Here is a 23,430-nt window from a genome sequence, read left to right as displayed (position 1 = left end):
ATGGCTGAAATGATGATGATGATGAGGGTTTAACATCTGAGTAATGAACATTGAAATTAAAAGTAACATTTAAAGTAATGTTACAAAAATGAAATAAATCAAAAACACAATTGTACGAGTATTTTGAAGCAATGTTTCGGATTGAGTTGTGGCAGAATTAAATAAAGTCACTTGTTGACTTTCTTAGTACAAGTATTTTGAAGCAATGTTTTGCAGTGAGTTGTGGCAGAATTAAATAAAGTCACTTATTCAGTTTTGCCAGGTAAATTTTACAACAAACAGAGTTGTAATTTATGGTCAATAGTTTCACTAAACTGAAGATATCTTTGGAAATATCATAGATATTGCCACGAGAGTAAGACCAAAATATAGGTAACACTTTCTACTATACAAAAAGTGGAAAAAGTGATTTTTGCCAAAAGTGTCAGTTATTTAATTCTGCCACGACGGTGACGATGTGCTACTTACGGATAAAACATGATCCCATGCACTTTCTTCGTAATTCCAGTAGCATTCTTACATGTTGGAACGGCACAAGACGGCATAATATAATTATAAAGTGTCAATCTGACGGATATGTAAACAATGCGCGCGCCGGCCATTGACTAATTAATTGCTCTAAAGTCAAATTAGTGCGATTCGGAGTAATTTATATGAATACACATTCATTTACGCCCGTTGCGGTTTCTGGTTTGTTCCGTATTCTGAGATTTCGTTAGATTTTGTATCAAATGGTAGGATAGGGCTATTTGAAAAATAGCATCTGACAGTTTTGGTGGTAAAAAAAAATGATAGAAATATAACCTTGACATTGGCAGCGGGGCGCCACCGTCAATACCGGATCGCTGGTTCCGATTTTTGCCATGTTGGAAACTATATAGTTGAACGACGGTAGCGCCCCCTTGTCAATGAGTTTGGTGGGACAGTTCAGTTTAGGTATAGAGTTCTTTAAGATGTTTTTATATGTCATTGGATTGGAGGGAGGAATGATTGATGAAAGTTTACATTAGAGCTATAAAATAATAATTTAGATAAGTAAAGACAGCCTAATATAAGTCCCTCTGTTAAAATTACATAATATATTTACTTTAATGAAGACATTTTTATATATAGGTATATTTAATAAATAACACTGTGATTAAATCAGGATTTATCTTTAATTTACTATAAAGTGAATTTTAAAAACAAACTAATACAAAAACCATAAAGAAAATCGTATCATTTTCGGTCTTAATTATAGTTCCAAAATACTGAACTGTTTATGCCTGACATTGACAGTGGGGCGCCACCGTCAATACCGGATCGCTAGTTCCGATTTTTGCCATGTTGGAAACCATGTAGTTGAACGATGGTAGCGCCCCCCTGTCATTGAGTTTGGTGGGACAGTTCAGTGTGGGTCATCCATTGAAGTAATATTACTACGTATAGAACAGACATCGCGAACAAAATATGTGCAGTGCGGGGTGCGGGGCGGGAATTTGACGGACAGCTGTCAGTCAAATCCATGACTATAGTTCCAAAATACTGAACTGTCCTATCCATGACATTGACAGCGGGGCGCCACTGTCAATACCGGATCGCTGGTTCCGATTTTTGCCATGTTGGAAACCATATAGTTGAACGATGGTAGCGCCGCCCTGTCATTGAGTTTGGTGGGACAGTTCAGCGTGGGTCATCTATATCAAGTTTCATAATTTATGGCGATAAAATCTGCACCAGAAAATGTCGTACTTCATTGCTAGGATTGCGCGAATAGTGACGTTCCTGCGGTCGCCTCATCATAGACATTTTGAATCGATTGTGAAAATAAACAAATCGACTAAATTGTGTTATTTATAATTTTCATGGTGCTCAATAGCAAAAATGTTCAGCTACTTACATTATTTTCTTTTATTATATTGTGCGTTTCCTGTAATGTAATCTAAGCGCCCCTCCCTTAGACTAATATTAACCCTCCTAGACAAGTGACAAAACGTGGCAGTTGAAACGAAATCACTTCGCTCTGCCGTTTTTTGGTGTTAGTTACTTCACTCTGTGATACGAATTTAAAATTACAACTGACGATTCCGAATTCACAACTGAGGGGATTGTGGCTAATCGTGTTACTTGTGCTACAAGTACGTATGGGCTTCATACTGATGCTTAAGCCTTTAATAATTTTTCTTCCCGATTAAAATCTAATGTAATCGACAATCGCCTTGAGAATCGTTAACTGGTATTTTCTAATTCGATAAAAAAATGACCCATCTCTAGTTTAAAACTGTCATCCAACAGCGCACGAAATATCATGAGTTATAGATAATGATACCATTACAGAGGCGACACTTCGTTTACGTTTAGTTTCTGCCTATTGAATTGGATACTGTAAGGAAACATCGTCATCATCATTTTAGCTACTGGACGTCCACTTCTGAACAAAGGCCTCCTCCAATGATTTTCACGTCGCCCAGTTGATAGTGGCCTGCACACAGCGTCTTCCTGCTATCTTTAGTCAGTCCATCTTGAGATTTTAGAAAAATTCCCACTCGTCACTGTAGGGACAAAGCTAGGGATGACCCACGCCTCCACTCCGGAACCTTTCTGACGTTCAGTTATTTTATTGTCACTATTGTTAACTATTGAGCTCCTCAGCGGTTGAGTACTCGTATAATAGCTGTACCTCAATTCTATACAAAGTGAGGTAGAAGTTACGGGACTATTCCCACCTCTCCTTTCCACCGCTGCATCTCCTGTGTAGCTAGCACCTAGATTAGTTGATTTAAAGCCAAGGTATTATATCAGTTTTTAGGTAATGACTTAGTGCATCTAAAAATAGAAAAAAGGTAAGTTCACTTTCTAATTTTTTTTGTAACATTGAAAAATCCTATATTACTATTATGGAAGCAATAAACGTATTGAGTATTGAAATCTAAAAAGAAGCATCATTTTTTTAACGTTCAAGTGTTCCTAAGAAATGTAAATGGGAGCTTTTGGTAAACTTTTTGATGACAACGTATTGCTTACTTTTTCAGCTGTCGAACGAATTCACTTTTATATTTATAGGTCGTGTACATCGGTAGATTTTGCTAAATAAAAGAATCCATCCGGACTCAGAAATAAAAAAATTAAAATAGCTGTAATTTTTAAATAGTAGGGATAAAATGTTTTATCAGTAGATTTGTCGATAAAATTGATCATATTACTGCGCCCTAACGGGTCGGACACTGGTGACCAGACACACTGTATAATTATTATAATTTTAGCCTATCTCGTGAGCTAGGTGTCAATAATTAGGGTGATTTACTAACTAACCAGTCGCATACGAACAACAGCAGTGAGATTCGAACAAGTTTGATCCATGATGCCGCATGACTATTGTGTGAGCCCACTCGTAACTCAAGCTTATTTAGCTAACACGAGGGGCTGGACGGGACTATTAGTAATATGTGCAATACAAATTGCTAATAATCGTTAAAAAAATCTTTTTATTGCTTTATTTAGCCTTCCTTTCGTATATAGTAATTTATGAGTCAGTGTCAAGTCTGCGATTTTTAATCTTTGAAATTTTCGTAAAATGGCTGCCGCCGTAATTGACAAATTAAAATTAAATTAGTGTTTTAAAGTGCATAAATGTACAAGATAATGGTAAAAAGTCATTCCTTGATTTTTATTTATTATGTTTCTGGAGTTATTTGAACAGTATTTTCGTGTATAGGATGGTATATTTTCAAAAAACAAAACTGCACCCAAGCGTGTTGTCACAGCAACCGCTGAGCACATACTAATTGAAATTCGGTCCACGGACCTATTTGCGTGCCAGAAACAATCTCGTTGACATGTCTTCTCTAGTACGTAGTACATTATAACTCAATGGGGTCATCTATAAAACATTACACTAATTGTCAAAAATGACAAATAAAAAAAACTGTACGAATTCGAGCTAATTATTTTCATTGTAAATGGTTAAATCTTTAAATGGTTTTCAGATTATGCACCAAATCAAATGAACACAGTAAATAATGTCAATAATTTAATCTAGGTGGAGAGATGTGGGTGTGCGAGGGAAGGGGTCAATCTTAATGTTAGATTTTATCAAATACTCAATACTCAAGCATTGAGATATAATGTACTACGTACTAGAGAAGACATGTCAACTAGACTGTTTCTGGCACGCAAACAGGTCCATGGACCGAAATTCAATTAGTATGTGCTCAGCGGTTGCTGTGACAACACGCTTGAGTGCAGTTTTGTTTTTTGAAATATGCCATCCTATAGACGTAAATACTGTTCAAATAACTCCAGATACATATTAAGTAAAAATCAAGGAATGACTTTTTACCATTAAGTTGTACATTTATGCACTTTAAAACACTAATTTAATTTTAATTTGTTAATTATAAGGCGTCACCGCGGCGGCAGCCATTTTACGAAAATTTCAAAGAATTAAATCGCAGACTTGACACTGACGCATAAATTAGTATACGGAAGGAAGGTTAAATACAGCAATAAAAAGATTTTTTTAAAGATTATAAGCACTTTGTATTGCACAAATTACTAATAGTCCCGTCCAGCCCCTTGTGTTAAGCTAAATAAGCTTAGGTTAGATACGGGTGGGCTCACACAATAGTCGTGCGGCATCATGGATCAAACTTGTTTGAATCTCACTGCTGTTGTTCGTATGCGACTGGTTAGTTAGTAAATCACCCTAATTATTGACACCTAGCTCACGAGATAGGCTAAAATTATAATAATTGTACAGTGTGTCTGGTCACCAGTGTCCGACCCGTTAGGGCGCAATAATATGATCAATTTAATCGACAAATCCAGTATTAAAAAATTACAGCTATTTTAATTTTTTTAGTTTCTGAGTCCGGATGGATTCATTTATTTACCAAATCTACCGATGTACAGGACCTATGAGTATAATAGTGATTCGTTCGACAGCTGAAAAAGTAAGCAATACGTTGTCATCAAAAGCTTCCATTTAAATTTCTTAGAAACACTTGAACGTAAAAAAATGATGCTTCTTTTTAGATTTTTCAATGTTACAAAAAACTACAAAGTTTTACATTTTTAGATGCACTAAGTCATTACCTAAAAACTGATATACCTTGGCTTTAAATCAACTAGTCTAGGTGCTAGCTACACAGGAGATGCAGCGGTGAAAAGGAGAGGTGGGAATAGTCCCGTAACTTCTACCTCACAGCTATTATACGTGTACTCAACCACTGAGATAGTTAACAATAGAGACAATAAAATAACTGGAAGTTTCTGACTTTCAGTTATTTTATTGGTTCTGGAATGAAGGCGTGGGTCATCCCTAGCTTTGTTCCTACCGTGACGAGTGGGAATTTTTCTAAAATCTCAAGATGGACTGACTGAAGATAGCAGGAAGACGCTGGGTGCAGGCCACTATCAACTGGGCGATGTGGAAATCATTAGAGGAGGCCTTTGTTCAGCAGTGGACGTCCAGTAGCTAAAATGATGATGACGATGTTTCCTTACAGTATCCAATTCAATAGGCAGAAACTAAACGTAAACGAAGTGTCGCCTCTGTAATGGTATCATTATCTATAACTCATAATATTTCGTGCGCTGTTGGATGACAGTTTTAAACTAGAGATGGGTAATTTTTATATCGAATTAGAAAATACCAGTTAACGATTCTCAAGGCGATTATCGATTACATTAGATTTTAATCGGGTAGAAAAATAATTAATGGCTTAAGCATCAGTATGAAGCCCATGTACGCACTTGTAGCACAAGTAACACGATTAGCCTCAGTCCCCTCAGTTGTGAATTCGGAATCGCCAGTTGTAATTTTAAAATCGCATCACAGAGTGAAGTAACTAACACCAAAAAACGGCAGAGCGAAGTGAATTCGAATGTTTCAACTGCTACGTTTTGTCACTTGTCTAGGAGGGCTAATTTTAGTCTAAGGGAGGGGAGCTTAGATTACATTACAGGAAACGCACAATATAATAAAAGAAAATAATGTAAGTAGCTGAACCTTTTTGCTATTGAGCACAATGAAAATTTAACACGATTTAGCCGATTTGTTTATTTTCACAATCGATTCACAATGTCTATGATGAGGCGACCGCAGGAACGTCACTATTCGTGCAATCCTATCAATGAAGTACGACATTTTCTGGTGCAGATTTTATCGCCATAAATTATGAAACTTGATAGTCATGGATTTGACTGACAGCTGTCCGTCAAATTCCCGCCCCGCACCCCGCACTGTACATATTTTGTTCGCGATGTCTGTTCTATACGTAGTAATATTACTTCAATGTACTCAAGTACATTATAACTCAATGTACTCAATACGTTTATTGCTTCCATAATAGTAATATAGGTGTTACAATGTGATAATACAGTTAAAAACTGTTGTAAAGCCTTTGAAAATGACGAAAAGAGATATTAGCCCAGACCAACATTTATCGTGCCTTTCTAAGCATTAAAAATCATTAAGCTACAAGCACATCAAACAAAGGGTTATAATACTTATACTAGCTTTCCGCCCGCGGCTTCGCCCGCGTAGAATTTTGTCTGTCACCGAAATACATTACCGTGCGCGTCCCTGTTTCAAAAACCGGGATAAAAACTATCTATGTCCTTTCCCGGGAGTTAAACTATCTCTATGCCAAATTTCATCAAAATCGGTTGAAAGCAAGACAGACAGAGTTCCTTTTGCATTTATAATATTGGTATGCGTAGTATTTTATAGCAGTAAAACTAAGACACAAATCATTTTAGGCACTCTTACACAATTTACGACAGCTTCTAGCTGCAACTGCATACTGACAACTGTTTTCTACATACACACATACACGGTACTGCTCGAGCAGTTGTGACTACTTCGGCACGGTGAAATTTCAGTTGCCAGGTATATTTTATACTGACTGCTCGAGCAAATATTACAAAGTAGCAGTGGTTCCTCTTCCTCAAAATCAATGTTGCTACTGATTTGAATGAAAATGAAATTGTGACCTGTTGAGCAGTTTCACTACCAACTACTCCAGCAGTTACCTATCAATGGTAGATTCAAGCTGTTGACTGGCTGCAAAAGCGGTCCGTGCCTTTATGTTGACCACTGGCTAATTGCTCGAACTGTCCGTGTATGGCGGGCCCAAACAGACTAATTTTTGCGCATGATAATTTATTATATGGAAGTTCTGTAGCTCTACCATAAGTTTAACCTTACCAAGTGCGTACAAAATGTATGGCAGATTGCACAGCGCCCCTAGCGGTGAACGGCAGAAGTTTGTGTAAGTTACAGTTAGTAGCAGCTAGTGGTAAAGTTTTTTTGCAGTTTTACAAAACACTCCATCCACTATGTCATCCACTCCATCCAGTAGGTACCTATCCATATTTCTGCTTACAAATCCAGACATAAGTGTAATAAGTTATATTATGGTAAATTTATGTTCAAATTTAAGCAAAAAGCATTCTGTGTTTATAAAATATGTTTATTTGCACCTAGTTTATCAATCACTATGTTATTTCCATGCTTTCTATCCAGTCGACTGCTCTAACGACAAGGGTGGGCAGTCGTTGAGATGACAGCGCGAAAATCGTCGGCATCCACTAATTATGACCCTTATGTACCACTATATTGACAAAGTTCTCCGTCTTCGTACGCGATATTGGAAATTTGGCATCTACCATCGGCTGAATGACATTAGGCGTCATCTGGCTTTGATATTCAATTTTCAACTGTATTACCTTGACAATCAGTTCAAAATTGATTACTATAAAATTATTTGACAGACGATTTCTACTCTCGACAAATGCATTTGAATTAGCCCACTGCACAGTATGTTATGAGACTGTATAATCGGACATTCTCATTTATTTGATGAACCGTATAGAGCTCAGTTATACAAACATGATAGTAAAACTCCCGTTTGAAAATTCCAAGTAGTTTTCGCGGTATAAAAATTCAAAGTTACCTATTTTTTTACTTCAAAATTATGCAAAAATATTCTCACTCGTTAACTAATAACATTTAATTCAGAATTGTTATAATACTTCATAGAGCTCTTAAAACTACACGTAATAAGCATATTAAGTGCTTCGTAAACGCATTCAGTTAATTAGGAAAAATGATTTTAGTGATTTTTGTTTTTATTTTTTTTCTCAATTATACCTTAATATATGCAAACATTTTTAATTGCAAGATATAGTCTGATATTTAATCTAATTGTATAAAAAAAAGCAGCTTTAAATTCCGTGATGTATTTGAGGAAAATCAAATTGAAAATATGCGTCATATAGAATTGTAAATTTCCCGTCACTTTTTAATAGCAATATTTCTTTTGAATGTTTAAATATCATCAGCTCGATTGTACAAAATTATTGTATTGACATCCGATTTACATAGGTTTCAAATCGATGAGAAAATTATTAAAGGTAGGCTAAATTCGACTTCCTAGATTTGTTTACATACTTTTTTAGTTAGTTACTTACATACAACTTAAGTTAATATGGTTAAAGATATTTATTTCTCAAAAAGATTACAATGCAATCACTTACAGAGAAACATTAATTTGTCTTAATAATAATAAATAATACAAAAACGATTTAGCGTAGCAGTTCTATTAAAAGTGATTTTTTTATTTTTATAAAGTAGGTAGGTGCAAATTAACCCTCCGTGTACGAGGTGACTAAAAGTTACGTCCCGTACCAGGTGGGGTATGACACACCCCAATATACAAAGTGATAAAATTTTCATTCAACATTTTTTTAGGTGGAATTTAATAATTAATATTGGTTATTTACGTATGCTAATTAGGTTTTGAAATGCTCTGAGCTGAAAATATGTATTATAACATTTTTATCATAAAAAAACAAAAAGACACAATTTCCGTTGTTCTTGTAATTTAGGAATCAGTTTCCTATGTATAATTTTTAATTAGTGCCTTTAATTATGACAACCGTTTTTATTTAACAAAGTACAAGTATTTACTTATAATTTAAAAGTAAATTAAAAACTGGAAGGGTATAAATTTGTTTTGATCATCGGTTTTCAATTTACCACAATTCTGATGAAAGAAAATGAGTATGCTCAATGCATAAAATGGGAGCGTAACAATTTTATTTATTTATAAAATATGTTATTCCATTTCAGTAGCCAATAAATTGTATCACCAAGTATAAATTGTAGCCCATAAGTGTATGTTCACATACATCTTCGGATCTCAGTACTAAACTTCCAGATTCGCACTAAAAGTCATCTCATTTGACTAAAAGTGCTTGAAAATTTCAGATACCGTAAAAATCACGAAAAATAATATTTGTATTGAATTTTATTCAATTGACAAAGCTAAAAATATATAAATTACACCAAAACTGTTAGATTTTTTTTTAAACTTTTTAACAACGTCCCGTACCAGGTGGGGTGTGTGACACCCACACGCACTTTAAAGGCATGTAACTCAGTTGGTAGTCACCGCTGGACTGATTTTGCAACGCTGATCGAAGCAGCAGTGTCATAATTCCAGCTACTGAGAATTTCAAATTCAGCACTTGCAAATTTTTAAAATTGTGGCTATTTTTAAAGGACTGGGGTGTGTCACACCCCACCTCGTACAGCGAGGGTTAAATACAAGCCATCCAGTAAGTCACTGCGCGGCGCGGCGGCGAGCATGAATAGGTACAATTCGAAAACATGTTTTGTACGGGATAGGACACATTTAACATTTGAGCGAGTGGCTTATAGGCTGTTTTTATAATAGTTAGACAAATTTGATATTTTATAATGATTTTATGATAAATGATAGGTGGTTTTTGACGTTATATTTATTAATATTATAATTGGTATTAATAAGTGTATTATTATAATTAGTATAATATATTATGTACATATTTGTAATTAATTTACTCATCTTATTAATTATAACTTAATAATGATGATTGGCGGGTTTTAATTATTATTATTTTTAATATAAGAGTGTTAAAAAAGAAAAAAGACTCGACTTGAGAACCTCCTCCTTTTTTTGAAGTCGGTTAAAAACAATGTGAATGTGACTTTTTAGAACCTTCAACACTATGCACATAAGAGGCGGGATTTGAAACTTTTTAGACATGAATTATTCCTTCCAAAATTGTCGACTCTAGACGCGTAAAAATTTTATTAAGACGTTTTATGTTTTTTCTCAAATATATCACGGAGTTTAAAGCTGATTTTATTAATACAATTAGATTAAATATCAGACTATATCTTGCAATTAAAAATGTTTGCATATATTAAGGTATAATTGAGAAAAAAAATAAAAACAAAAATCACTAAAATCATTTTTCCTAATTAACTGAATGCGTTTACGAAGCACTTAATATGCTTATTACGTGTAGTTTTAAGAGCTCTATGAAGTATTATAACAATTCTGAATTAAATGTTATTAGTTAACGAGTGAGAATATTTTTGCATAATTTTGAAGTAAAAAAATAGGTAACTTTGAATTTTTATACCGCGAAAACTACTTGGAATTTTCAAACGGGAGTTTTACTATCATGTTTGTATAACTGAGTTCTATACGGTTCATCAAATCAATGAGAATGTCCGTTTATACAGTCCCATAACACACTGTGCACTGGTATGACAAATAATACCAGATGACTGCCGCTTCGTCTCATATGCTTTGATTGATTATCACCAATAAATTATATTCATTGTCAATCACTCTAGTTGTACGTTTTGGTGGCCTATGATTGGTCGTGGCCAATATAACCGCGATATTCGCACGGCCCATTGGCTCCTCAACTGAATCGTCTTGAGCGACGTCCCAATATAATTCGCATCGGACACACGTCGCTAGCTCTTCCTTATTGTTTTGCTTCATCATTAGAACTTTGCCTATTTCAATATTGAACAAATGTTACGAATTCAAGTAGCAATAAAACTTTATAGTCTGATTTTTGTTAGAGTCCCCACAAACCACAAAATCAGCCGATATTTTGGTAGGCTGCTATATTGTCGTGGATCCCGTTTTACAATCTTAGGGTAGAGTTTCGTAAAATCCCGTCTTAGTGAGCATCTACGTTCTAAAAGGGGTTCTCATGCAAAAGCTGAAATTCCTAGCACTTGTAGTTTCCGAGATTTTGTGATGTGAGTGAGTTAGTGACCTTTCGCTTTTATAGAGGGAGATTTAGAATTGGCCGTTAACAAATTAGTGTAATGTGCGTATTTTATTTCTGATAATGATTAACAGCCAGATCAAACTATCGACCGACAAAAAGTCTGTAGCCTGCGGGTACTATAGCAGCAGTATAAATTCAACAAACAAATCGATTGCAAAAGATACACTAGCACAATACATTATCTTCGTAATCTGTATTTACAAATTTTGCTAATTTACTTCGACAGATGTCGAAATAAACACAGTGGGGAATACTAATGCACAATATCGCATCTTTAAACTTTGAACCACCACAATACAATATTGCTTGATATTTTTGAACCGACCACCCACAGCGGGCACGATATTAGATATATTAACACAGAACTGACCTTAGAAGTCAATACTCCAAGTTTTATTGTTATTATTAAATTTATTTGCATCCAACAGGGCTGTCACACGCGGATTTAGGAAGCAATCGACTTAATGCTAATGTATGCTAACGTTTCTGGCTCGAGTTCGCTCCGTATTCGAGACGATTAAATTTTATGTTTATAGAATCAATCTACATGAAAAGGAAGATACGGTTGGGTATAATAAGTGACAAGAAATGGAGGAATGTTTAACACGCCATATTTTGAGCCCCGTGCCATTAGTGGAAAATCGGGTTTAAGGCGAACCAAAGACTAAAATGTTATGGTAAAATGTCTAGTCTAGCAAGGTAAACTTTTGACAATGCTTTGGTGCTTTGACAAATACCTACTTAGCTCTAAAAGTAACAAGAAGCATTCATTTAGCTATTGAGCACGAGCATAAAGCACAAATGACGAGTCTAAAACTTTTGATAGATCAGAAATCTTTCCAACTTGTACGTACATAAATGCTACACAACAAATGTCCTAATAATAATATGTGCCACCTTTTGAATGTAAAAAAATTACTGAAAATGGTACAATCCAATTTTTGTATAAACTTTTTCTGTCTCTACTAAATCAGTCTTATATAGCTTTCCGTGCAATGACATTTTAACTCCTAAACTATATTTTTACAACTTAAACTAACTCCTAATCATAAAATAATACGATCTAAACTGTTCCCTAAGATGGCATGACCCTAAGACGCCGCCATTTTAATGTCACTGGAGAAATTATAATTTAGGAGTTATGATGGCACAACCGCCATAACCGCGTCGAATGCAATTTTATTCCTTGGCAAAGGTTACCGAGACACTAATGTGAATATTATAAGAGATACTTACTTGCATATGAATACATGATACTGAATATTATGATATTATTGCTATGCTAAACTTTCCAAACGTAGGACATACAAACAAGAAAATATTTTTTTATATCTACTGGTACTGAGTTTGTCGTGAACAGAGTAGGCAGTCAATATTTTTTTATGTTAAGGCAAGCCTCCCACTAAGTGAACCGACGATCTGCTGAAGGTCGCGGAAGGTGCCTGGATGCGAGCGGCGCAGGACCGGTCTTTGTGGAAATCTTTGGGGGAGGCCTTTGTGCAATAGTGGACGTCTTTCGGCTGAAACGAACGAACGAACGCGAACGAACGAAGTATAAATAAAGTAGCTTCCGCTGTCTGTTTGCTTACATCTTTTAAACTAGGTACTCAACGAATTTTTATGCAGTTTTCAGCAATAGAGAAAGGTTTAATACATTGAACCCGAGCGAAGCCGGGGTGGGTCACTAGTATTTTTTATTAAAATAGTAAAAATGTGTACTTATCTAAGTACTTGAATCTTTCTTTTAATCTTTAACGCCTAAATTACAGTTTTATGATTATGGTTGGTTATGACATAAATGGGGCCTAGGAAATGGACATAGTTCTTCTATCGCAAAAGGGGATTTTAAAGTACTCGACAGTGTTTTATGGGGAAACCCATCATCTCTCATTCTAGGGATATAAAGATAAAATGATTGTACCTTTAAAAGGCGCGATAGAGTGAAAAGAGTTGTGTTTTTATATGTTTGTATTAAATAGGCTCCGAAACTACAAGACAGATTTGAAATCTTTCACCATTAGAATTCTATTTTTTTTCTATATTTTTTGTAAATACCTATGCGAAGCCACGAGTTTTGATTAATGTTGAAATGCATTCTGACTAATAACTTAGAAATTATATCCTATTGCACTTACAAAGAGGGAGAATTATAACCATTTTATTAATTTAAATCCAACGCAAGAGCACGTTTTATCCTTTGTAGCTATTACCATTGCTGATGTTTACCAAATTAACACTATTATCTTCTTCGGACTATGGTAGATGGGTTCATGCAAGAAAGCTGTATGAACATCAAATTAGTAGTTTCGATACTGGACTTTAATGCCAGTTGCAATCGCAGGGTACATTCCAGGTGCTAATTTTCTAGCAAAATCAAATTATTGTAATAACAAAAGATACAGCTTGAGCTTGATATGCCATCGTCCCGTGCAAACCTTGACAATGCTTGTCAAAATTCTCATTACTTGATTTTATTAAAAAAAAGATAACGAGCTTTTGTTTTATTAGTATTATTGGAATTAAAATATTAGATTTTTAAACATTTTGCTGATAACCAAAATCAAAATTACAAACAAATTAGTCCTATATTAATTTTCAGTATTATTACGCACGTAGATTTATTGTAACTTGAAGGGAAATGACGGCCTACATAACTCGTAGCACCTAGACATTACATTGACATGATAAAAAACAACATTTATTAGACTAGTGCCACAGAGCATGGAATCGTCGTCATGGAAACGATTCCATGCTCTGTGACTAGTGCCATCTCTCATGAAGCCATCCGCCGCATCCAAGTTAACCGACCGTTATTGGGCGGCCATTAATCAAGCTTGCGCTTAGCTCAATAATTATAATTAATAATTTTATCACCTATTCAGTCGGCGCCTGCGCACGTCCGACGCACTCTTTAATGGCCGCCGATTTATCAGCGATAATAATGAGTAATTTGACTCTAAATGGTATGTTTTCATTATTGGCGTTCCTTTTGATTTTTTGTGATTAGGAAAGCTAACATTGAGATGGAATGCTTTGAGTGGAAGAAAAGATGCAGTCAAATTAAATGCATTCGAGTATCAAAGGGAAGATGCAGTCATTGTGAAGTGAAAGTTTCCTTGTAGATTTTAAGTGTGGACTTAAATAATTAATCAAATACTTACCTAATCAAAGGACGAGAATCTCCAAAGTGAGCCTCTGTAAAAACATTATTTTGACATTTTTGACTACTACTCTCGTTTAAGTTTTAGTCAAAAAGTAGTCTAAGTATTTCTACAACGACTGACATAGCTTTTTTCACATCAGGAAAATTTAAAAATTTTGCATACTACATAACCTGTGGCGGAGGTGTTTGACACAGCTATGAGGGGCTCTCCTTGCTAGTAGGACAGAGGGCCTAGGTACATTCTAAAACCTGACGGTGTCCTATGTGAGCCAACGACCGTGCTTGCGCTGCCCACACCATTTTTGAATACCTAACATTCTACATATAGAAAGAAAAAAAGAAAGAAAGAAACATTTATTGCCATGGACATCACAATTAAAAGACAAAAGACGTAAAAAAAAAAGCAAATAAGACAGAGGTGACACATAAAACATACAATGGAAGAGAAAGTAAACTGAGCAGTGCCACCCTGTCGCACAGCGATGCCCATACCTATTCAAAGCTTAAGTCAATGTCCAGTCTAATTAACTAAATTAGAGAAGTCAGTAGGTATAAAATCTGATCGTTTGTCTGTACATACCACATACCTACTTTAATTCATTTGCATTACGAATTCAAATTGCCAAAGTCTAACAATGCGTCACTTACAAATGGACGTTTGTGCTCTATTACAATAATGGCTTTAGGTAGGTACCTAATTGATTTGGCTTCCTGTAACTCTACAATTGGATGTGACATAGATTCTGTTGATTGCACCATAAAAAAATCACTTACGTCAAGTGCTAGTATTCATGTTGTAGGTAGAAAAGGCGAGTTGAATTTCAAGGTTCGTGGAGCTTCTGTTTTCGTAGTGTTTGATAAAAAATATTGTATTATGTAGATAAAGCCTATACAATGAGCTTTTTCTATCTTTGTCTCTCAACTTTCTGAAGCAGATTATCAAATTTCTTTTCCGGGAGTTATCTTGATACAAACCTGCAATGTCTTATCAAACCAGACAATTTCTGGAATCAAAATGACTGACTGATTTTAGATACTTCAGAAATAAACCCAAGACCTCCAGAGCCGAGGTGTTCTTGAAACTTAAAATTAGTCATTTCATTAGGTTTACACAGTGTAAAAAACATTTAATTAAAAATTTCCATTGCTTCCATAAAATTTAGTTTGGTTCTTCTACCTCAAAACTACTTGGCCTCCATTTTACATCAACTTAATGTAGTCACTAGTTGCCAAATCCACAATTTCAAACAAACCCACCGAGCACACAGTTATGTAGAGTCAACAGCATGCCAGTTTAACATTTTTATTGGAAAATAGCTCTTATTACGACAACTTAGATGCCACAGAGTTCAGCTTGATGTGCTATCGCCTCTGTTTGCCGGCCTACCCACTCATAGCGAGCCCTATAAATATTGTCAAACAAGCGTTTTGACATCCCCACTGAGAATTTCACTTTACTAAAGAGGTAGCGATAATGTAGTGTCGCCATTATTTTCTCGTTTCCCTAAAAATATGGGTCAAAGTGGCTCTATTTCACGTTAAGGTGATAGTGCTTTTGTATGATGTACCTAATTACACTGTCAAACCTAAGTAAGGTTTGACAGTGTAGGGCAAAGTATATTTTCATCTTTGTTTTTAGAGGTTATTCTCACTCAGTACATAAAAAGCTACCCTAGCTATACCTATTCATGTTACGGGCCTATGTCTAATAAGTAAACTTTATATACCAACATGGAGAAATAAAGAATTGAATTGAAAACGTTATTTATTGAAAAAAAATCACCCATATGTTTAGATATTACTTATTCTTTAACGCGTTAATTGAGAATACAGCAGCTTTTTTAGTCAATAAGTTGTCAGCCATCCATCATCAGACCATCTTATTGGCTCTAAGCATCACGTTCTCCATTGCGTGTAGGTAGTATGAATAAATGTATCAGTTACGTCCCAAAATGTAATCTACAAGATCATTGTCACAGATTCGAAACAATTAACCGGTCTAACTAGCCTTTATTAACACATTTTACTGCCTACGCAGCTACGTAAGTCTGGTCTATTTTTTACCTACAAAAAAGTCCGGGCATTCACCAACAGTTGTGTACAAGGCGACGTAGCCCAGTTCTAGCAGGATCGCCCACGAGGCATGTGGACTCGCAACCATCGACCACGCAATTTAGATTACCACTAATGGTTTGCGGAATTAAAACACGCTCAATTTCGAAAGATCATAGATAAATGTAATTTCTGGAACTGAGTCATTACGATACGATTAAGAGTAGGTTCTTTTATCATCGGCGATCGGCGACTTAATAGCTTTTCAGAAGCTCAATGGCCGCTGCCAAACGATAAAGGCATAGAAAATTGTTTTACGTCAATGTTTTAATAATGAAAATCACGGGTTCCACCAAAATATCAACTGCCTACCTAAAAATAAAACCTAATGCCCATTAACGCATACGATTCAAAAGAGCGCAGCGTTTTTATAAAACCCTTCAGCTTTAACCGACTATGGTCACAATTTTCGCGTCATGAATAAGTTAAACAAATCATGTAAAAAAAAGTTTTTTTTTAATCCACAACGAGGAATCTCTTGGCCTGTATCTCACTTGATGGTAAGTGACGATCAGGCCGAAGGTGGAAGCGAGCTTCACCCGGAATCCTCAACCACGGAGGAGCTGGCTATCTTACCTCTAGCTGCCGGAACACAATAATGCTGTTAACATTGTTGTTATGGCGACAGACAAGATAAGATGGAAGTTCAACTATTAGGCTGAGTTGCACCATCTTACTTTAACTATAACATACTTTAACTATAACAAACGTCAAAAATCTGTCAAACTCCATACAAGAAACACCGGTTATTATTATAGTTACGATGAAAGAAAGGTAGTGCAACTTTTTACTTTGCCAACTACAACCTTCAAAGTGTAACCTATCAACAGCAAATAAATTCCTTCAGTTCGTATCAATTCAAACATACGATCGCGTCGTGTCATACGCCTAAGTCAACTCATAAAGTCTACCATCAGGATTCTGACCTTAGTTGTTACAAGAAGTAAGTATAAATTAAAAAGCCCTTGCCCTAATTCAGCTGCAAGCCTAGAATAAAGCAAGACCTAGTTTTTCTTTGAAACTGGGTCGCAGGACTCCTTGCGCAAATGACCTTTACTTTGGATTGGTCGTAAAATAAGACATTTTGTTGAAGTACAAGGAGTTTCTTATACTGTATTCCATTTTGATGGTTTTGTCGCGGCTTCTACCGTGTGAAATATTTGTCACAGAAATATTGGCTTAATGCGTTGTAAACTGGCTAAAAAGCTTAATGTCATTATAATTATAGTCTTTACGTTAATCTAACTTAAGTTACTGAAAAGTTCCAGCAAAACCAGTTCATTAGTTTTATTGTGAAAGAGTAACAAACTCAGTTTGGTCAGCTTATAATTTGTATGAGGAATCGGCTGATACCAAATCCATGTAATGTGCACACTTTCATACTTTATGTTTATACTGATTAACAGCCCGAAACTATCTGCTGACAAAAAGTCTGAAGTCAAGCCTTAATCTATATTTATAAAAGCGAAAGGTTACTCACTGACGTAGGTGCTCACTAAGACGGGATTCCGCAAAGTTCAGCCCCTAAGGGGGTAAAACGGGATCCACGCGTACAAAGTCGCGGGCGGCCGCTAGTATTGAATATTAAGATGCTATGAAACAATACCAAAAGTACCGATGCTCTAAGTGGCACCAGTAATTTATTACCTTCTTAGCATAATTTATAGAAACGCGATTTTAGTACAACAAAACCGAATTAATTTGTAATTTTATTTGCGCTGCGATTGCGGCGAGCTTATTACGAGCATAAATAATATTTATTAGTGTATGATAGCTTATAAATTCATTCATAAACGCTAGTGATGTGTATTTACCAGACATTTTAATATATCGACACGTTAAGGAGCTTAATAGCCATCGTGATAATAGTGAAGAGACAGTTATTTAGAAATCACTGACTTAGTCGAGTGGTTGGTGATCATGAGGAATGTAGTGCTTCAGAAAAAAAAAACATAATAATAAATGCACGAGAGGCTTCCCAACTTTGGGATCCAGACAGAAAACTTCACACCTATTAAAATGACGCCATATCACAATTTGAAATTAAGAATTTGCACAAAATTGACGAAAGGTGACCCGCAGGTTCTGCCCACACGTAGAAATCATATTATGTACCATCAATGTAATATTTGAATAAATTTAAGAATACAAAAAAAAATGATTTGATCGATAATCCGTTCGCTACATCACTACGAAGTAGTGTGGCCATAAAATAAATCACGAAGACAATATCCCCAGGCGATGGTTGACAGCACTGAATCCGTTTACAGATTTTATAACGATACGGCGCAGTTGTAAATCATCATTTAATCTCGGAATAATAGAAGACTTATATTAGTATCAAATAATGTAAAAGTAAATGATAAATCTATATGGAAAACAAAGGAGCCAATAAATAATGTACTTAGCTAGAGGAGTAAAGATGTAAATACTTATACATCGTCGAAACATTTAGGATTTTCTTCACCTTGTCTTGTCTGATTTGAATAAAAAATTGCAAACTGCATTTTAATTACTATACATTTCAAAGATTATAGTTTTAAAATTGAAAATGTAGAAAATCTTATTGCTAAGTGAATATCAACTATAGCCTAAAATGATTTCCTTAATCGTAACTAACTTTATTCACGTTCGATTATTATGGCATTGCCAACTAAATCATATTTATGCAATGAAATATCTATGGCTAATGGCTATAAATGTTAATTCATGCACATCTTGTTCGACAGCTTAATATTTTAGTACCTACACATATCTTCAAACGAATCACATTTCAATCCTAATGACCAAGCACTACGAGTCATAATAGCATGCAGTACTTACATCGCGGGAACTAGTAGTGCTCCTTGCAGGAGCATGGTGCCGCTTTCACACACTTTATGGTATCACTGAGTCACATTGAACTTAACACTGAGTTGTTGCAACTGTTTACACACGTTCATCGTGTCACGTTATCACTCCGACTTTCATGATGGAGACCTGTGGAAGAAATATGAATATTAAATAGTAGAACTTTAGTCTATTTTGATATTCAGTGGCCTTTGCAAAGTTTAGGATTCTATCAACAAAATGGTAAAGAGCCGATAGCCATAACCTTAACCATACAATAATTGTTTGTGCTCAAGAGCTGGAAACCATGTTTTAATTTTAATAAGTTTTGGGTAAGTTTATTTTTAGAATACGAGGCCACGGATTTCTCATATAGTGGCAGACATAAGGAGCGATGTTACAAATAGGGTTTGCTGATTGAATCCCAGTGTCTTTTTACTGCCAACGATAAACTTTACCTATCCGATACCGATCCGGTAATGAGGTTTTGTGAGCAAGTGTTGAAACCGGCCCTTAGCCTATTATTTACTGGACTAGTGGCGCCGAATACTAAAGGATAATAGTGATGAATACATTGCAGACGCACCTAAAAGCATGTCCCGCATGTTTCAACTTGCACAGACGATAGCAGATCAGGCTACACATTTGTGTTCCAAAATCGCCGTTATAACAGCTACGTAAGATCCAACAGTGTTTAGTTTGATGTGCCGCCAGCTGTTCTAATAACACTAGACATTTTACGAGTTGTTGATTGTTACAATACAAAACTACATTGTTGTTGGGTATTACTAAATTTGGTTTAACAAAATCAGACAGTGACTCTTCTTCCATCTTGTGAATTGTCGTAACTAAAGTCACAACCCTGGTGTCAGTCTTCATGAGACGTGAGATCACATTTTGAGATATTCAATCTCTGTCAAAAATATTAATTTAAATATTTTTTACATTAATTTAGCTCATATCAATATCAAGGTTGATTAGAATAGCCTTTAAAACCGTGAGGGTATAGAATATACGGATATTAAAGCGACGGCACCTACAATTATCTTCGACGCACATAAATCTCTCACATGGGTTGTTCCTGGCCAATCTTAGTAAATTGTACGCCAGATCGTCCTAAAAATAGAAAAAATCTCGACAACCGCCAATGATCGATCAATTTCTGACGTAAAACAAATAACTCAGCCTATAAATCGTGGCTCTATACGAAAGAGCAGAACATCCCACACGAACTTTGAAGTTAGTTATAAACTGCCAACCCTTAATGAACACGTCATAAGATTCAAAATTCAACGGTCTTATCCAATCGACTTGTAGATATTAGCATATCTCTACTTTGCTCGTGCCATAACCAAACTATTTACACTAACAGATTTTTTGTTTCGTAATTCTTCGGCATTTTTATTCCAATCCCGCTCTAGTTTTGAACGAATTCAATCGGACGAGTATGATTGAAGTCGGTTCAAAGAATTTCAATCACATGCTAACTTCCAGTACCAATTTAAAAGCTATAAATGTAATCGAGTGTTTGTTCTACAGTGTCAATGATATGGCCAAGTAAGAGTCTTGTTGCTATCATGATATAAAAAGATTTATGTAGATATCAATTGGTTGACTGGAGGATTGGATCTTACGAAGGAACGTTATGAAAAAAATATCGTCATAATAAGGTAGGTACTCGTATTTGTGTACTGTGCCTTGAGACAAAATAATATTCGCTCTAGACTTCTTAATTATCATTTTGTAAGATATAATTGTCTTTTTTGTGCATTTTAGTCATAATAGTTCGCTATTATAAAAGCTTAGATTATCTAGAGAGCATAATCTTCGGATTATGCTCTCTAGATAATCTAAGCTTTTATCGAAATCGAATGTCACGTTGTCTAGAGGCACTATATATAATGTCGCAAAATCGGAATTCTGTTACAGGCAAATGTCCCATAAAAACTGCTTTTCCCAAAAAATCCTTCAATACATTTCAGATTCAAACCACTTATTAAAAGCAGCGTTTATAAAGGTAAGTCTAATGTACAACAAAAAGTCAATGATGATGAATTGATAGAGCTACAAAAAAAAGCTCGTAAAAACCCGAACACCTCCTATAGAACTTGCGCAAGTATGATGGTTTCAATGGACCCGATAACTGACTACTGGTCGTAAAATATAATTACCACTCTTTGTAAATAAATGAATGGTAAGTATTTTGTGAGTGATTGCAATAGTTGTTTTGGCGCTAAGACTGTCAGTACGTTTACAATGAGCCATTAGATTACATTATGGACTTTTCAAGCTGTGGCCAGATGATTGTAGGAAATTGGCGAATAATAAGGTAGGTTCGCCTAAATAATAATGTCCTGTCCTATTTTTTGAAATGATGTAAAAAAGCACGTATAGTGTGACTACACGAATTGTTTGCAATATGACCCTATTATGCAAACGTAACGAAGCATGAGTTGGTACTCTTTTAATTATGATTACTTATCAAAAATTAAGAAATAGATGAATAGCAATTTTTGGTAAAATTGGTTTCTAATAAGTATCTTACTGAAAACTCCAAATAATAATAAAGATTAACAAATTTTTGTACAAAATAAATTGTGAAATGTGCCTACTTTATACCTACTTCTATTTTTAATGCATAATCAAAGATAAAGAATCATTATTTTATATTTGTAATAAAAAATGAGTTTGCCATGATCATTATGCCCATTTAACGACGTGAAAAATGAAAGTAACATATCAATCATCATGTAAATGAATTCTAAAATATATCACGTGGGCGTTTTTAACAATTTAAATGGAGGCCTATCAGGCCTTTGGCGAAAACAAAGCTGGTATTCCCCATAAAACTTTTAACCGAGATAGTCGTAATTTATTAAAATAACCAATTTAATCAGATTTATGTTACAATAAAGTTATATTTCTGTTTTGTGATGCAAACTTTATGGCGTTATTAAGAGGAAAAGTTCGACAAAGTCTGTAAATTAATTCTTCGTAAACCATTTTAGTGGGTATATTAAGCTGATATCCACGGAATGACAATAGGTCGAGGAGGTTAACTAGGTGTAGATAATGTATGAAATGTGAAACCTGTAGGTTAATACGTTTTATTTTCTTTATTATGGAGTTTTGTATTGAAAATGGCGGTGTGTGCTAAACCACTCTTTATGCCTTTTCCCATAATAATTAATATGTACCTATCGCAATACATGCCGATGTCTAAACATGTCACGTAGGTAAAGTCAGACGATGTTGTGTGACATAGTCAAATATCTAGTCATGTGAACTTTTGAAGTTGACATGATAAAGAGGAAGTCTTTAGAAGGAACGAAATCTCCCTACACCACCCTATTTTTTTAAAGACTATCTAGGAATATAGGAGGATCTAAAGCCAATAATCTCTAAAACTTTGACCACCCAGAAATATCGTATTTGCCAGTGACCGGTGATCAGAAATAGAATGTTCACACTGGCTCTAAGTTGGCGGATGTCTCACCTGTCACAGGGATCGTCTGGGCCATGTCCACGCCGCTAGTGCGGTGATACCATCGATAGCTTATATCGACAATCAAGTATTTAATACGGGTTGTGATGGATCATTCGCACCGTTAAAAGTAATGAAGGGTTTTTGTATTACATACAATAGGTACACAACCGATTATTATTACAAGAAACACAATAGGATGCTTGGATATCTTACGCCCGTATTCACAGACGATGCTTGCTTATGTGAAGCATCAAATCGAACGCACAGCGTGGAATAGAGCTATGTGATTGGTTCGTGTGTCACCCTGTGCGTCCATGCGCACTGTGAGACCTCATAGTAATGTTTGTAAATACGGGCGTTAAGCATTCCGTGTTTATCTGCTATTTAGAATTAAGTATAATACTATAGAACAATAAATGATTCATTTATTTATTTATAACAAAACAAAAAAAAAACACATTCCAAAAGCTTCAAGAGATCTAGTTGAATTCTGATTACATATAATTTTTATAGTAGATTTTGACTTAAGCATTATAGTTAATAATTACTTATTTATAAAATAAATATCGACATTTCAAATCACCCCCTCACTCAACATTCATTATCCCGCAAGAAACCTTGAACCTAATCCTTTAGGCATACGGTTTAAATTAGCGCATAACCGTTATCTGTAACAAGATCACCAGTAAACATCTCCAATACTTTGGCTCCCGCG

The 23,430-nt window shown here is 35.2% G+C and overlaps 1 pseudogene; it reads right to left on the bottom strand.

Annotated features, from left to right (window-relative positions):
- LOC135080228 (thrombospondin type-1 domain-containing protein 4-like) overlaps positions 1-23,430 on the bottom strand; it is a 160,428-nt pseudogene that overhangs the window by 123,198 nt on the left and 13,800 nt on the right.

The sequence above is a fragment of the Ostrinia nubilalis genome, chromosome 17 (assembly GCF_963855985.1).
Source record: "Ostrinia nubilalis chromosome 17, ilOstNubi1.1, whole genome shotgun sequence".
NCBI classification, from domain to species: domain Eukaryota; kingdom Metazoa; phylum Arthropoda; class Insecta; order Lepidoptera; family Crambidae; genus Ostrinia; species Ostrinia nubilalis.
The sequence above is the reverse complement of the archived record's forward strand: the minus strand, read 5'-3'. Positions and strand labels throughout refer to the sequence as shown.